Source organism: Mauremys mutica, chromosome 1 (assembly GCF_020497125.1).
Source record: "Mauremys mutica isolate MM-2020 ecotype Southern chromosome 1, ASM2049712v1, whole genome shotgun sequence".
NCBI lineage: Eukaryota > Metazoa > Chordata > Testudines > Geoemydidae > Mauremys > Mauremys mutica.
Genome location: NC_059072.1, coordinates 177,608,691 through 177,626,269, shown reverse-complemented (window position 1 = coordinate 177,626,269; position 17,579 = coordinate 177,608,691). Strand labels below are relative to the sequence as shown.

Below are 17,579 nucleotides of genomic sequence, written 5' to 3'. Positions count from 1 at the left end.
TGAAAGTACCTTGAGCATAAGAACACATAATCCTTCCAACACATATAGAATCATAGAATCATAGAATCATAGAATTCAAGATCAGAAGGGACCATTATGATCATCTAGTCTGACCTCCTGCAAGATGCAGGCCACATTAGCCGATCTACCCACTCTTTTAGCAAGCGACCCCTGCCCCATGCTTCGGAGGAAGGCGAAAAACCTCCAGGGACACTGCCAATCTGCCCTGGAGGAAAATTCCTTCCCGACCCCAAATATGGCGGTCAGCTGAACCCCGAGCATGCGGGCAAGACTCTCCAGCCATACCCTCTGAAAGAGGTTAAGAATATCATATAATTGACCCAATTTGACCCAATTAAGTACCAGTTTGGCACTTAATTGACCTATTGACTAAGCCCGTTATCCTATTATACCATCTCCTCCATAAACTTATCTAGCTTAATCTTAAAGTCATGGAGGTCCTTCGCCCCTACTGTTTCTCTCGGTAGGCTGTTCCAGTATTGCACTCCCCTGATGGTTAGAAACCTTCGTCTAATTTCAAGCCTAAATTTCCTGACTGACAATTTATATCCGTTTGTCCTCGTGTCTACATTAGCACTGAGCTGAAATAATTCCTCTCCTTCCCTGGTATTTATCCCTCTGATATATTTAAAGAGTGCAATCATATCTCCCCTTATCCTTCTTTTGGTTAAGGAAAACAAACCGAGCTCCTCAAGTCTCCTGTCATACGACAGGCCTTCCATTCCTCGGATCATTCTAGTGGCCCTTCTTTGTACCCGTTCCAGTTTTAACTCATCCTTCTTAAACATGGGAGACCAAAACTGCACACAATACTCCAAATGAGGTCTCACCAACGCCTTATATAACGGGACTAGCACTTCCTTATCCCTACTAGAAATACCCCGCCTAATGCAACCCAAGACCGCATTAGCTTTTTTAACGGCCACATCACATTGCCTACTCATAGTCATCCTACGATCAACCAGGACTCCCAGGTCCTTCTCCTCCTCCGTTACTTCCAACTGGTGCGTCCCTAGCTTATAACTAAAATTCTTGTTAGTCATCCCTAAATGCATAACCTTACACTTCTCACTATTGAATTTCATCCTGTTACTAATACTCCAGTTTACAAGGTCATCCAAATCTCCCTGGAGGATATCCCGATCCTTCTCCGAATTGGCAATACCTCCCAACTTGGTGTCGTCCGCAAACTTTATCAGCCCACTCCTACTCTTGGTTCCCAGGTCAGCAATAAATAGATTGAATAAAATAGGACCCAAAACCGAACCTTGAGGAACTCCACTGGTAACCCCCCTCCAACCCGACAGTTCCCCTTTCAGTACTACCCTCTGCAGTCTCCCCTTTAACCAACTCCTTATCCACCTCTGGATTTTCATTTCGATCCCCATCTTTTCCAATTTAACCAATAATTCCTCATGCGGTACCGTATCAAACGCCTTACTGAAATCCAGATATATTAGATCCACCGCATTTCCCTTGTCTAAAAAATCTGTTACTTTCTCAAAGAAGGAGATCAGATTGGTTTGGCACGATCTACCTTTCGTAAATCCATGCTGTAATCTATCCCAGTTGTCATCGGCCTCCTGCTCCTTAACCACTCTCTCTTTCAAAATTTTTTCCATTACTTTGCATACTACAGATGTTAAACTAACAGGCCTGTAGTTACCCGGGTCACTTTTTTTCCCCTTCTTGAATATAGGAACTACATTAGCTAATCTCCAGTCCAACGGTACAATCCCCGAATTTAGAGATTTATTAAAAATCATCGCTAACGGGCTAGCAATATCACTCGCCAATTCCCTTAATATTCTAGGATGAAGATTATCCGGGCCCCCCGATTTACTTCCGTTAAGCTGTTCAAGTTTGGCCTCCACCTCAGATACCGTAATGTCTACCCCCATATCCTCATTCCCATCGGTCCCTCTATCACTATTCCTTAGCCCTTCATTAGCCTCATTAAAGACCGTGGCAAAATATTCATTCAGATATTGTGCCATTCCAAGATTATCCCTAATCTCCACTCCGTTTAAAGTTTTAAGCGGTCCCACTTCTTCCTTCTTGGTTTTCTTCCTATTTATATGGCTAAAAAACCTTTTGCTATTGGTTTTAATCCCCTTCGCTAGGTCCATCTCCACCCGTCGCTTTGCCTTTCTCACTGCATCCCTACACCCTCTGACCTCAATAAGGTAGGTTTCTTTGCTGATCCCTCCCATTTTCCACTCCCGGTACGCTTTCTGTTTTTTCTTAATGACCCCTCTAAGACGCTTGGTCATCCAGCTCGGTCTAAAACTGCTACCTACGAGCCGTTTTCCCTTTCTCGGGATACATGCCTCTGACAACTCCTGCAATTTCAACCTGAAGTAACCCCAGGCGTCATCTACCTTTAGATTCCTAAGTATGTTGGTCCAGTCCACTTCCCTAACTAGTCGTCTTAATTTAGTAAAGTTAGCCCTTTTGAAATCGTAAACCCTAGTCTCAGATGCAATATTGATTATCCTCTCATTAATTTTGAAACGAATTAGCTCGTGATCACTCGAGCCAAGGTTGTCCCCTACAACTATTTCCTCAACAAGGTCTTCATTACTCACCAAAATCAGATCTAAAATGGCATCCCCCCTCGTCGGTTCAGCAACCACTTGATGGAGGAATTCATCAGCTATCACGTCTAGGAAAAGCTGAGCCCTATTGTTATTACTAGCATTTGTTTCCCAATCTATATCTGGGAAGTTAAAGTCTCCCATGATCAAGCAGTTCCTATTAGTGTTTACCTCCTTAAAAACATTAAAGAGCTCTCTATCCGTCTCCAAGCTAGATCCTGGCGGTCTATAGCACACCCCAATCACTATCCCGGGTGAGGCTCTGGTAGTTTTCTTCCCCAATGTGACCATTGCCCACACAGACTCCGTATTAACCATTGCATTGCTAGTTATTTCATTACATTTCACCTCATTATTGATATACAATGCTACTCCCCCACCTTTACCTTTGCATCGGTCTTTTCTAAACAGCACATACCCTTCCATACCTGTACTCCAGTCATGGCTATCGTTCCACCATGTTTCGGTTATTCCTACGATATCCGGTTTCAATTCTCGGACCAGGAGCTCCAGTTCCTCCATTTTATTACCTAAGCTTCTCGCATTGGTGAACAAACATCCTACCTTTTGCTGTTGGGCTCCTCTCACTCTTCTCACCCCGCTCGGTAGGGACACAGTACTACCAGTATGACCTGTCGATCTAGTATCTGTCCCCCCCCTCTTCCTTACACCTAACCGTCCCCCTCTGGCTATATCTGTTGTTATCTTCTTGTTCCCACTCCCAATGTATAAATTTGGCGTGGAGAGCACCAGGGCCTCTCCCAACCGTCTCCCCCCAGTGTCTAGTTTAAAGCTCTTTTAATCAGATGAGCCAGCCTCCCTCCTAGAAGTCTACTTCCTTCCCTACTTAGGTGGAGCCCATATAATGCAAGTCTGAGTTGTTACAACAGTACAAAAGCCCATTGTAATTCCTTTGTCAATGCAAATAGTTTCTGAAAGCAAGAATTTTTTTTAACTTTTGTAACCAGCTGCTACGGCATTATTAACGTGGAGGTGAATGTAAATGATGCCAGTGTATGGACAGTAAATGGATATATGGAGCCCAAGAAAAGGTCCGAGTAACGGTGGTACCAAGACCATATGTTAGTAACGTAAGCCTGGTGGTAGTGAAGGAGAATATTAAAAGATTACTCATAATCAATCCTGTCTACTCTTTAAAAAGAATGACCATGCCTTTGCAAGTAACTCTCACTGACATTGAAGGAAAATGTGCACTTTATAAAAGGATGGAATGACTGGATTCAAAGTGTGTTACCTAAGAACCATGTAGAGTTAAAAAGAATGTATTGGCCACTGTTATTAGGAGGAGTAGGTGCTGGCATTGGTATTATATACACCATTGATGCAAACATCTGGGCCAATAAAATTGATGCCATGGGACACAATATAGCCTCCTTAAGTCATCCATTAACCTCCTCATTAAATCAAATAAGCATTCTAGAGTAGGACATTGTTAGAATCCTACCAACTTGGGAAACCTTGCAAAAGCTGGACTATCTTAAAATCATGGATGCCATAGACACTCTGCAGACAAATCTTTCATGGGCTATTGCATGTATTCAGGCACAAACTTGGCTGTTAAACATAGCCAGTAACATGCTTAGAGATGGTTTTAGTCACATTATTCCTATGGAATTAAAAGATACTTTTGGAAAATTGCCACAAATAATTTTGAGAGCTCCCACCAAGCATATTGGAAGGTAGTTAATTTCTCATAGAATCCTGTAGATCAAATAGTTAACACCTATATATTTAACATTATAAATGCAAGTGAGAAATGGATATACCTGCTAATTCCTTTGGGCCTCAACATCAATGGTTCCATGATGAGTCCCATCGACATCCCTAAATGGGTTCATAAAGCTGGTAAAGGATAGAACAGCATCAACTTAGATTCGTGCACATGGGAAAAAAGCATTGGTTATTCCTGTACATCCAGAGTTATTGGAGGGTCCCATGTTTGTTTAGACTCCTACCAAGGTAAATGCCATTATTGCCTATAGGCCAGTGATAACAATCACTCGGCAATAGTTTTAATTAATGCTAATTGTTTATGAATCCGTAACTGGTGTACTGAATTTTTTGTAAATTCCTTTTACAAAATAGATCACAATCCCCACAGTAACTTATGTTCATATTCTGTATATACTGTATAAGGATGCAATATTGACTTCTACTACATAATGCAACCATGCAGAATATTCATGCACATTATGTATTATACAGGGGAGTCGCCTCTGACGTGGGGGTTAGGTTCTGAAGTCAGTGCATAAGGCAAAAAAATTGCGTATAGTCAAACGCTCATTAAGTGGAATGGTGGGCGGAGTCACCTGCACTACAGGTACAGTATTTAAATGGTTATTTCTCTTTTTTTTGTTTTGCCAAGCGCGTATAGCTAAAATAGCATAAGTTAAATGTGTCTATGATGCGACTCCACTGTACCAACATGTAGAGCCAGTAAATTTAGGAGTTAATATATCTGTGTTAAAGCAGTCGGTGAGACACCCAGACCTAACGAAGCACTTAAAGGAGTTAGAACACCGGAGCAAAGAAGTGATGCTAACTGTTCACCACTCCTTGCAAAAAAATAGAAATCATCTTTTGCACACTGGTGAGAATGTTTATTCTTTAGTCCTGCCAGTTATAAGGAAGAGTGGTGTGTGTTAATATATCCGGTTGCAGGAATATTCATTGTACAAATGGTCAGCATGGTTGCTGTCAAGGTTCCTCCCCCACTCTGAACTTTAGGGTACAGATGTGGGGACCTGCATGGACACTTCTAAGCTTAATTACTAGCTTAGATCTGGTAACACTGCCACCATCCAGAAATTTCAGTGTCTGGATCACTTTCTGTCCCCCCAAAACCTTCCCTCCCTGGGCAGCCTTGAGAGGCTTTTTCACCAAGTTCCTGGTGAACACCGACCCAACCCCTTGGATCTTAACACAAGGAGAATTTAACCATCCTCCCTCCTTTCCCCCACCAATTCCTGGTGAGTCCAGATCCAATCCCCTTGGATCTTAACACAAGAGGAAAAAAATCAATCAGGTTCTTAAAAAGAAAGCTTTTAATTAAAGAAAGAAAGGTAAAAATTATCTCTGTAAAATCAGGATGGAAAATACTTTACACAGTAATCAGATTTATATAGCCCAGAGGAACCCCCTCTAGCCTTAGGTTCAAAGTTACAGCAAACAGAGGTAAAATACTCTCAGCAAAAAGGAACATTTACAAGTTGAGAGAACAAAAATAAGACTAACACGCCTTGCCTGGCTATTACTTACAAGTTTGAAACATGAGAGACTGATTCAGAAAGATTTGGAGACCCTGGATTGATGTCTGGTCCCTCTTAGTCCCAAGAGCGAACAACCCCCAAACAAAGAGCACAAAAGACTTCCCTCCACCAAGATTTGAAAGTATCTTGTCCCCTTATTGGTCCTCTGGTCAGGTGTCAGCCAGGTTTACTGAGCTTCTTAACCCTTTACAGGTAAAAGAGACATTAACCCTTAACTATCTGTTTATGACAGTTGCTATTATAGCTACAATTTGTTGGATGAGAAAGAAATTGGCTACCATCAGTAGGGACCAAAGTTATGCCACCACATAAGCTTACTAATAAGAAATGTGGCAACGAGATAGTTAAAAATCAAGTCACCAAAGAGGTTTCGCCATTTTGTTTTGCTTAAGTTGTTGTTTGCCTTCCATCTTTGTCCCCTTCGTTATCACTCTGTTGGCACTCTTTTTGACATTTGGCAGGAACTTGTGGCAGGAAATAGTCACATGACGTGGAATAGTCTGTCCAGCAATGGGAGGTAATAAAAGGACTGTGAGCCCACCATCAAGGGTGGTCTGCTGCAGTGGCAGCCCAGTGCCATTTGCCCGTGAGTATCATCTGTGCCTGTGCGACAACTAAAGAAGAAAAGGATTCCAATTTATTTGCCTGTTACCTGTGTTCCTGATCCTGTCCTCGTCGTGTCATTGATCCTGGTCCCATGTGCTGTCCCGAAGAGATCCTGAGTTCTTTCTCCCAGTGTTCCTTGTGGTTCCTGTCTATGGTCCATTCTGTTCATGTCTCTACAAGACATGGTGATGGTCATTTATTGATTTACTTGTTACCTGCCTATCTTGTTTTGGGGTCCCTGGCTTTATGCCAAACATTGGACGTTAACACCCAAGTGGTTTTATTAATATTGGCTTAATTTTTTTTTATTTCTAGTATACCTGCCTTTCCTTGTATCCTAGAGTTGGACAAATCACCACAGGCGATAGATACGGTTGGGGGAAGGGACCTGTAGAAGGGGCTTCTTTTGTAAATGTTAGCTTCCTGAGTTAAAACTAATTTGTTTTAGCTTTCTCCGGTTAACAAGAATGCAGAATGTCCAAGCAAATGGACATCTACCCCTGGGGGAAGAGGTGTACTTACTGAATCTCTTCCCTAGAGAGGCCAGGCTGAATTGCATGGGGCCCTGCTAACACCACCCACGTGCCCCATGAGATAGGACAGGATTGCGGTACTGGTTAACTAGAAGTTCTGTTACTGACAGGAACTGGAAACTGCATATGTCATTGGAACAGGCACCTGCAAAAACAAGCCTTCCCTGACACAATGGAAAGAAAGCCATGTGGGCTTCTAACTCTCAACTTCCTGGCAGCGGGTAAGTGGGGGAAGGGCCTTGCAGTACTTCCCTTTGAAAACAATACCGTCGCATGCTGCAGGGATGGCCCCAAATACAGTACCTGACTATAGGGAGGCTGCTGCGTTTGGGCTTATTACTGCAGTATGTTTAATATAAGGGCAGTGATCGGTATTTAGAAACCCGGAGACAGCTTGCAAAGACGGGGCTCGGTGCCAGGCGTTACAGGAAGGGGGATTGGAAGTTACTGAGGGGGAGGGCTCTAGAAGTTACCAGGTTGGAAGGGTCAGATGTTATTGGAGCAGAGATGAGGTGTAACTGTTGATGGGGGAGCACAATTGAAAAGTTCTAGGGGGACACATGAGCGCTCCATGCATTGCCTCACAGAGGGTTTCAAACTGTGGGGTGCTCCCGTCGAGGGGGCACAGAGTAGCATTTGGAAGGGTTGAGTGGGCCTGGGCCAGTGATGCCAGGTGGCTCAGGCCAGCCCCATACAGTGGGGCTTGGTGAGGGAGCACCACCTCCACCCTCTGACTCACCTCAGCGGGCCACCCAGCCTGCCTGGTTGGGGTAGGACACAACCAAAAACTAACCCAAAAGAGCACCTTTTCAGTTTGGCTGCACCCCCGCCCATCAGACAAGCTGAGTGGCCCACTGCGGTGAGTCAGGGGGTGGAGGTGGCACTCCCTCCCCAAGCCCTGTGACATTGCCACTCACCCCGCCCCCAAATGTTCCTCCTCACACCCCCGGGGGGGGCACATCCCATAGTTTGAAAACCTCTAAACGTAAAGCTTTCACTAAATGACAGGCAGGGCCAGCCCTGCTGCAGCACGAGGGGAGCAGTTTCTCCTGGGCAGAGCCCCTGCTATTGAAGGGGGAGAGCAGCCTCTGCCATGGGAACAGACAGGGGGTGTTCGCAGTCTGCAAAGCAGGCAGCGGGAAGCACTGGGACTCCAGCAGCAAGGAAGGAGAAACAGCCCCATGGAGCGGGATTGGGGGTGGGGAGAGGGGCTCAGCCCACAGCCAGCCACCCTGCTGCTTCCTCACCCCTCCAACCCTGACGCTCCACAGACACATAGTGAGTGCCATCATCAAAGGGAACCTTTGCCTCCTCGCTGCTGGGCATCCTGGCAAGAGGCAGCCTGAGGCCTTGCCCACCACCCACTGCCCTGTGGGGCAGAGTCTGCTGTTGCTAAAGGAATGGCAGGAATCTAATGTGGGGGGAGGGGCATGACCCTGTGTGCACCCCCCACACGTCACCTCTGCATTGGAGTGAGAGTTTGGTCTCTTGCTGGGAGAAGTTCTGGTGTTCAAGAGGGAGAGTCTGGGAGTTATCTGAGGGGAGTTATACTAGGTGTTATTGGAAAGTGGGTTTCCATTAGAAGATGGGAGGGATTTGGTTACTAAAGCAGAATGCATCTGGAGGCATTGATACACCCTCACAAATTGTGTTTATCCTCCTGATGCCCTCTGATTTGTTTAAAATTTATATGTAAAATGCTTCATTTCCCACAGTTCCCTTCAAAGGTTTCCAGGGAGCAGAGTCTCTCTCAGCCCCCACCAGCACTGAACAGCACTGTTCCAGTCTCTCCTCCAGGTTAGAGGAGGGCTCTGGAGTCAAAAGGACCAAATACTCACCTGGTTTAAATCAGACTAGCACCACTGACTTAAGTGGCACTACACTGATTTACACCAGCTGGGGGATCTGGCCCAGAAAGGGGGAAGGACAGGCATGGGGAGGGTTGCAGGGTTACTTAACCAACCCTGGGAAGAGGATCAGGATTCTGTTTGAACTCTGGGCTATGGTTCAGGGCAGTTCTTATTCTTTCCAAACTGGTTCTGTCCCCTGCTTCCTGTCAGCACCTCTATCCCTCACCTAGCTGTTACAGAGGAACCACCTCACAAATACAATAAACAACTCTTGGGCCAGCAGCAACCCAGACAGGAAACCAGCACAAGGCTAGAAAACGCGCGGTCTCCAGGCAGCCACAGTGCTGCTGCTGCTGCCGGCATCTTTATTGAGACTTCCGGGGAAGGTGGCTACAGATGGTTTCTCTGATCTCTCATGAGTCCACTTCGCAGCTAGAAATCTCAGGCTTCAGACAGAGTCAGCCAGAGGCATTTATTATGTAGCATTCAGAGAACTGACAAAGCCGTTGTCTCTCTGCAGCTCTTACCAGAAGCCACAAAGAGCTGGGCCCTTGGGTCCACTTTTGTTACCCCCCACCCCCTCGTGCCACAGCTCTTACGTTCTCAGGGGACACTGTAACCATGTCATGCAGCTTTTCGGTCAGTTCCCTTTTCCCCACCAGTTCTCACTGCTTTTTCTGACCCAAAACCTTTCCTATTGTCCTTCTTCTCACTGCCCAGCCCCCTACTTTACTTCTCCTGGTCTTCTTTTATTTTAATCATCTCTCCTCCTACCCCAGCTCTGGTTCATCCTCTGCCTCAGCATCCAGATCCTTCTCCTCCCCTGGCAAGCTTTCTCCCCCTCCCCCGCAACCTGCTGCCCCTTCCCACAGGATCTGAGCCCCATCCCCCAGTTTGAGCTACTCTCCCATTGGCGGCTTCCTTCTCAGGACAGCATTCAGTGCTGCTGCATCATCACTGCTGGCCCTAGTAGCACCTCAGTAACTCGAACCTGCACCAGGTGCTATTGCTGGGCCCAGGGTTACTACATTACATTTTCTGATAACAGCCTGTGCAGTTGCTCTGATAGATGCAACAGTTACTATGAAGAAGGATTATTATTATTTTGGTATTGTGGTACAATAGTGTCCAGAGGCCCCTGTTATGTTTGAGGGTAGGGTCCCATTGTGCTAAGCCCTGCGCGCACACACACATACTCACTCTCTCTCTCTCTCTCTCTCCCTGACCAGAAGAGACTGAGGGGGGACGGGACATTTTCAATAACATCAATGTGAGCTAGGTGTTTAATTGCCATTGACTTTCAATGGGAGCTGGGTACTTCACTGCCCCAGGTTCTTTTGAAAACCTTATTCTCTACTTCAGGCAATAAACAGAGTATTTGACTAAAAGAAAGGTAAGCGGCTGAGGTGTGTGAGGGAGGTAGAGGGAATGGTCAATGACGGAGTAGACAGAGCCGGCCGTCATCACTGTAAAAGCGAGTGCCGAGGTCATATTGTGAAACTGATCAAAAGAGGAGAGCGGGGAATAGATCTAGAAAGGCCGGGTGCCAAGAACAGAGCAATAGGGCATCCCCTAGAGGAATGGTCTAATGTGCGGCACACAGCCACCACCCTGGAGAAAGAACAAGCGGCTTGAGAAGAAAAGATGTGAAGCCAGAGGGAGGCGGAGCAAGTGACACCAGCAAAGCATTCAGGAAGGATGCGGTGCGCAATCATGGCAAACACAGCACCGAGAGCGAGGCTGACAAGCAGGGGGAAGGGAGCCATGGCCAGCTGAGTGAGGAAGAGCATTCAGCAGCCTGAGGAGCGCTCGAGGCAGTTGGAGAAATGAGAGGAGTTGACTTTCTCTAGATAAGGAGGATAAGCTGAACATAAGGGGCCGAGGGCAGCAGCAGAGGAGGGTGGGTTCAAGGCTGGGTTGGTGGGTAGGAGGTGAGAGCTGTGGTTCTGAGAGCAGTCAGGCCAGCACATTCAGTACACAGAGCTGTTGATCTTTCAAGTGATTCAGAGACAATGGAGAGACAGAGTGGGAGGGAGATGCACACATGTGACAGAATTGGGAACGGAAGCAGGCATCCCACACACCGCTACAGATCATTAACCAGCGGCCCAGCCCTTTGCAGCCCCGCTGTCAGACAAGGAACAGCCAGGCACATTGTGCTACGCCTGGGCTGATCAGGGGCCCTGGAAAGGGGCAGCACTGTATGGGGGCCTGAATGCGCCCCACTTCTGCCAGGCACATCACAGAGGTTCATTGCAGACCCAGCGCCTTCTCACAGATTCCCAGGCCATAAGGGACCATTGTGATCATCTCGTCTGCCCTCCTGTCTAACACAGACCATGGCACTTCCCCTCAGTGATTACTAGAGCAAGTCCCAGAGCATTTCTCGTAGCTGATTGATTGACAGTAGCTGGAAGGAGCAGCTACCGCACCATGCTGTGGCTAGTGCTCATGTTAGAGGCAAGGGGTAATAATAGGAACTGATCAATGGCCTGGTGGTTTAAGAGCCCTATTTGCTGCTATAAATTGGCCCTAGCTTTACAAGTCAGTTTGGCCTGCCCACATCCAGATCTCCCTGACTTCTGCTTCCATCTGTCAGTTCTAAGCCTACTGGAGCTGTCCCCTAGCTTGTAAATACAGCCTGTTAGCCCCAGTGCTCCTTCCAGCTGATGTGAGAGACTGGGGCAGAAAATGGAACTGGAATCTTGTACCTGGCAGCATAGAGCAATAATTGCTAGTGCTAGCCTTCATGACCTCACAAGCCCAGAACGTGAGACACTAGGACAGAGATCTGCACCGCTAGCATGGCCACGTGAAGGGTGATTATCTTTTTCTCCCTGTTGACATGGAGCAGCGCTTTTAATTGGCACATCTCCCCTGCAGGGATCCAGCCACAGGGATACAGCAGCAGATGGATGGGAGCTAGAAGGCAAGATGCAGGGCTCAGTGAAACCATTCTGGGTCCATACTTGAGCTGTCAAGCCTTTCCTATTTCTCATTATGTCCAGTAAGGATGTGAGGAGAACATGGCTCATTTATCCAATCACCAGAGGAGCACACTGCTTTCCTGTCAACAGCTGGGCATGACGGAAAGGTGCAGGCAGCTCTTATAAAGGGAGGCAAACTCTGGAGAAAATGCCAAATTATTCTGGGTCTCAGCTCAGACAAATAGATAGGATTAATTTACACTTCACTAGCAACTTTTATACTGAAGGGGCCCACAGCACCTGACAAACTCTGGTCTCCCTCTAGGAGTCACCTTGGCCACCACTGAAATACAGTCACCGCTGGAGTGGAAAACAGCAACTGGAATGCACCACAAAGCAACAGGACACAGCAGGTTATGGAGTCAGTACTACAGGGGCAATTAGGGAACCAGGATAGAATTATCTATGTCAGAACGTGCCCAGGATTCTGTGGCTAACACCCTAGGGAGCTGGCCGAGGGTCCTACGAGGGGGGAGGGGGTCATGAATAGTCAGGAACTTTTTACGTTTTATGAAAGTCAGAGCCTCCAGCCGCACAATGCCTCCAGCTCCATGTTGGAGCGCTACATCAGTTCGACGCAGAATGGAGTGCCACCCGCACACCACAGCCTGAACTTGTGATAAGCTTTTCTTAGAAGCCTCCCCTCCAAATATTCATCAAAGCTGACCCTGCTGAGCAGAGACCGTCCCAAGGCCAGGTTACAAGCACAGCAGAAGTTGGCTGGCCTTTCACAGGAGTGGAACATACAGGAGCAAAGTCACCCATCTTTCAGAACATTTTGTCCTCACTGCTCCTGTGAGCTGGCGATATTAGCAGCCTTGGTTGGTGCACGGTGTCGTTGCATTTCTGACACAGTTTGCTTTTCAAAACCTCACAGGGCTGAAGGATTTTCTGGGAAAGTTTCAGGGTGTTGTATCACCCCGGCCTACCAGGCTCCTGACCCTGCCGGTCGGTATGTAGCTGTGAGCAAGAAACTGATGCATCAATTGTTAATACACCAGATTCCACCCTGCCGAGAGGGTCCACTGTGGGAACCCATGCTGAGGCTTCATTACAGGCTGCCCATCAAACGGGCCGTGCTGCCCTTCGCAGACTGCAGTGCTTCCCAGCTGTTCTACAGCCCAGAGCTCATAGGGTCAGCAGAGTTTTCTCTCTCAGCTATGCTTTAGCATGGATGGAGCTAAGGTACTGTTTAAACCTGGCTTATGCACTGGCAGGCTGGCATGGCCAAAGTGAGGGCTTTGTCATGGCAAAGAATGCACAAGTCACCATTTTAGCTGAAAAAACCCTCAAAAGTCTTGCACCACACACCTCCTGTTTGGCCCCCTCCCCGCCCTTGCCTGATCTCACTGCACATGCCCCGGCTCATCACAGACCGGTGGCTGACCTCAGCAGGAGACGCTTTACTGCTTGTCCTTCCCACACCCCAGCTCCAGGTGTGGGGCCCTTTGGGATTGCCCAGGCGCCTCTCCCTGAAATACCCACAGCCAGGCCCCAGCTTAAATATACCCATTTAATATTAGATCATCCTTCTTTTCAACCCACCTTTTGGTGCACTAGCAAAGAACCGACTTTTTCCTCACCTACATGTCTATCTAGAACCATGCGCACTTTGGCCTTTTGTGTTAATTTGCTGCTCCCTAGTGGTCATTTTGCAAAACTGCATGTCTGTAAATGAGCACTCATACTGTGTGTTGTTGTGGGTACATTATTATACAATCTTACGTAGATTGGCATTACAGGTGGTATTATTCAGTATTAGGATTATTACTGGTAATTCTTCAATCCCCATGACTTCCTTGCCCTTCCAGTCAGTCACCATAAATTCACCCCTTTCCCCTCTTCCCTTTAACTTGATGTTCGGTTGTTTAAAGATGACACTAACATCACCTTTCTTGAACATGGTCAGACAGTTCCAAAGCAACATAAACTTGGAATCTCCTTGCCTCAGCTCCAGCAAAGGATGGTCTCTCTTGAAATGACAGTTCCTTCAGTGACAAGTGGAGTCACCACCTCTGAGATGCAGAAGAAACAGCCACTGTACCAGGGATGGGAAAACTACAGCACACAGGCCACATCCAGCCCACAAGGTGTTTTAAGCCAGCCTGTGAGCCATACCACATGGCTCGGCTCCACTCTGACTGGGGTGCTGGGTCAGGGGCCGCACCATACAGCTCCCGGAAGCAATGGCACGGCCCCATTTCAGCTCCTACATGCTCCAATGGGAGCTGCAGGGGAGGTGCCTGCGGATGGGGCAGTGTGCGGAGCCGCCTGGCCGTGCCTCCACATAGGAGCCAGAGAAGGGACATGCCACTGCTTCCAGGAGCTGCTTGAGGTAAGCACCACTCAGAGCCTGCACCCCCAGAACCTCTCCCCATGCCCCACCCTGATCCCTATCTGCTCTTCAAACCCTTTGATCCCAGCCCAGAGGACCCTCCTTCACCCTAAACCTCTCATCCCCACCCCAGAGCCCACACCCCAGCCCCAATTTTGTAAGCATTCACGGCCCACCATACAATTTTTATTCCCCCCATGTGGCCCTCAGGCCAAAACATTTGCCCACCCCCTGCACTAGACACTTCCCACACCTGAGCCCATGAGGGACCCCTCTTACTGCCCTGTCTCCCCCAGGATCATTTGCCCCACCCCAGCAGGCAAGCCTTGGGTCTGTCCTGCTTCCTGGTCCTTGGCACCAACAGGTGCCATTGTGGTTTCAGCAGTTGCAGAGCCTGGCCTGACAGAGCCAGACCCAGGTGCTGACCACGCTCCCAGACTCATGACATGCACTGTAGTTACCAGATCACCATGCTGCCATGCATGCGCACAGCTTACAGGGAATGTTGGCCCCAGTGAAAAAAACAAATTGTACATTCAATCTTTTAACCAGCAAGGCAGTAAAAGCATCAGCAAGGCTGGTCAAAAACCTGCCAGCAGGCAACCCCAGTGACAAATACACAGTGGCATTTGCGAAAGAAAAGAACTTTATTTTATAACTTCTTGTGGAAAGTTTAATCTCTTTATTAGGAACAGAATCAGCCAAAAAAAAACTTGCAACTGAACATAAGCATGTACAATTAAAAACCAAAAAGAAAAGCAAAAGCTGGGAGATTTCTCCTCCTGGCCTTATATCGCAGTAATAAAAATCTTTAACAATTGCTGTGCAGCTGCAGGGAAAGAGCAAATAGAAATGGGGTGTTCTGCCTGCCTGCAGAGCATCGAAAGCTGGCTAGCATCTTAGCTTTCCCTGGACCTTCTCCCACCTCCCAACACATGAGCCAGGACAGGACACCACCACTGACCGCACTCATGATCAGCACCCAGTTCAAGGGGAGAACCCTACTCATGCACATTCTCACCAGGCTGTTCCATGGTAGAGTCTGGTGGTAGGGGTCTGCCTGCAGGGAATGAGGCCGGGGGGGGAGGGGGGGGAGAAAAGAGGACTCCTATGGAGATCCTGCACCCCTAGGTTATCAGTTCCCACAGAACTGGAGACTCATTCCACTATATTTCCTGGGTACAGGGAAGATCAATCCAGCTTAAATTCAACTGAGACCTACACTGACAGTAGCAGAAATGTCTCAGAATTGTGCCTGTGAAGAGGAGGATCACTGAGCCCTGGGTTTAAGAACCAGCCTAAGATTTTTGTCACCCTGTTTGTCTATAGCTGTATCTGCTACAACAGGCGGCAGACAGGTCAGAAACCCCAGAGCTGACTGGACCCAGCACTTCTTTGGCAATACTGAACTCCCCCACCCCTCTCCAGATCCCCCACAGCACACTATCAATGGGTATCCCCACATTTCTACCTGGATGTTCCCAGAAGGGATGGGATATAACACCCCCCACGCACACAGCCACATTCATGTAAAGGGCTCTGAGCACCATTCCAACTGAGAGGAGATGGCCCTTTGGATTTTCTCAAGGTGTGAGGCCAACTCTCTCCCCATCATAGAAAGTCTGAGCCTAACAGATGGGGTGTTTCCTAGCAGCTGAGAAGGTTGAACAGTCACCTGTGGCACATGACATCTAAAAACCTTCCCCTCCCTGCTACTAGACCTGCAAGCGCTTATAAATGGAGTCCTAAAATCAGAGGAAACAGAACAGGAACAAGCTACCCAGTGACATCACCAATACAGAGCTTTGCCATCAAAATGTGTGAAGTGGATCTTCAGCTATTGTATGCCATTCTCTCCAGTTCCCAGGCCAGGAGACAGGGAATGTTTCCTTGCTGAGGTGTTTGCAGCCCGCATCAGAGAGTGTGTACAAACCACCCCTCAGTTCTGTTTCCATAGGATTTTTTCTTTTGTGGGGTGGGGGGGGTGAATATCAGTGAATGGTGACCAAATGGAGGTTATAACAGCATTCACTAGAGAAAATGCAATGTTCTCAGCAACCACAGCTTTGCCAATGCAGCTCAGCCCTGAACTGCATCACCTGCTTTGACTTTGAACTGACCCTCACCTCCCCAGCTCTCTCAAAGCAAGGGAAGCTTGATTTCCTTGAACCCACCCCAGCCCTCATCCCCCACCCCACACACTGCAAACATAGCTCAGCCCAAACCAGCAGTTCCCCAGGATAGACTCACCTGCAGTTTGTCAGTGTTCCTTTCTCCTGGCCTGTAGGGTCCCCTGCTATCTTGATTCCCCTTTATAGCTGCTAACAAGTCTCCATCAGAACCCCACTACTCCACTCCCAAGTCTCTTCTAAGCAAAGTCAATGGGTATAATATTGAGCAGGCTCCAGGATGAGCCCACTTAAGGAAGTCTCTAAGCTACAGCTGTCTGAGCAGATAACACAGAAGAGAAAAAGCCCAAGCACACACAGAGGTCCAGCTTAATCAGCCTGCAGTAGCCAGACCATTATATTTCAGGCAGTATTGCCTTAAGGACTACACCATTCCACACTCTCAGCTTTACACGAGCCACCTTTTCAGAATCACAGGTGGATGCCATGAAAACCCTTACGATAAAGGCAAGCAGCCCAGTGACACACCAGCTGCAAATCACTCATCTCACTATGCAATCAGCATCAGTGGAAGGAAAACATATAACCACCTGTTGGTCATTACTGAGCAACAAATATACTGGGAGACCCAAAGTCATCCTCTTCCAATACGTCCAGCCATCACAGCTGGTTCACATCTCTCAGCATCACATAATAACTAGTTATGGGTGAAATGCAAAGGATTAGGTTCAGATAAGCACCCATCACAATGAATGCTTATCTCAGCCTTCCCCTGACCTCAAGTCTGCAAAATGTGGCTGGAAATCTCATGAGAATAGGCTTTCCCAGGAAATTTCTGACACATCCTGGTTTTGGTCTCAGGTTAAATGTTGTGTCCATCCTGGTACCTAGCCAGGAATGTCAGACGGGCAAAGACATGAAAAATAATAGGCGGGGCGAGGGTTACCCAGCTCCTTTCAGAGCATGCCAAACAGCTTATAGCTCAGGCACAGTCTTATAAATAGGCAAATGTTCATGGAGTTGGGGGAGACTTATTAATATTTGAACCCGTTTGCCCATTGCTAATGATAGCGCCCAAGCATGGCTTTTAATAAGGTTGGCAGGCCTGCAATCTGTGCACATGTGGACTTCCCCCTCTAATTCAGTTATTTTGCAGACAAGTTCTTACATGGAATGAGACTATGGAATACAGAGGGGATGCCCCCCCCCAGGCCCCAGGATGGTACAATGA

General features: G+C 47.6%; 1 protein-coding gene across 2 annotated transcripts in view; it reads right to left on the bottom strand.

Moving 5' to 3' along the window:
* LOC123361841 (T-cell surface antigen CD2-like) overlaps window positions 1–17,547 on the bottom strand; it is a 50,055-nt gene extending 32,508 nt beyond the window's left edge. The window contains exons 1-3 of one of the 2 annotated variants that reach the window (XM_045002012.1): window positions 13,775–13,910; window positions 6,561–6,687; window positions 4,406–4,481 (exon numbers count right to left, since the gene is read on the bottom strand). The gene's annotated coding sequence lies outside the window, so the exon portion shown is untranslated. Of the gene's footprint in view, window positions 1–4,405; window positions 4,482–6,560; window positions 6,688–13,774; window positions 13,911–16,469 lie in introns of those variants that run through there. The other variant, XM_045002013.1, reaches the window with a different exon arrangement.
* Between the last annotated feature and the right edge of the window lie 32 nt (window positions 17,548–17,579).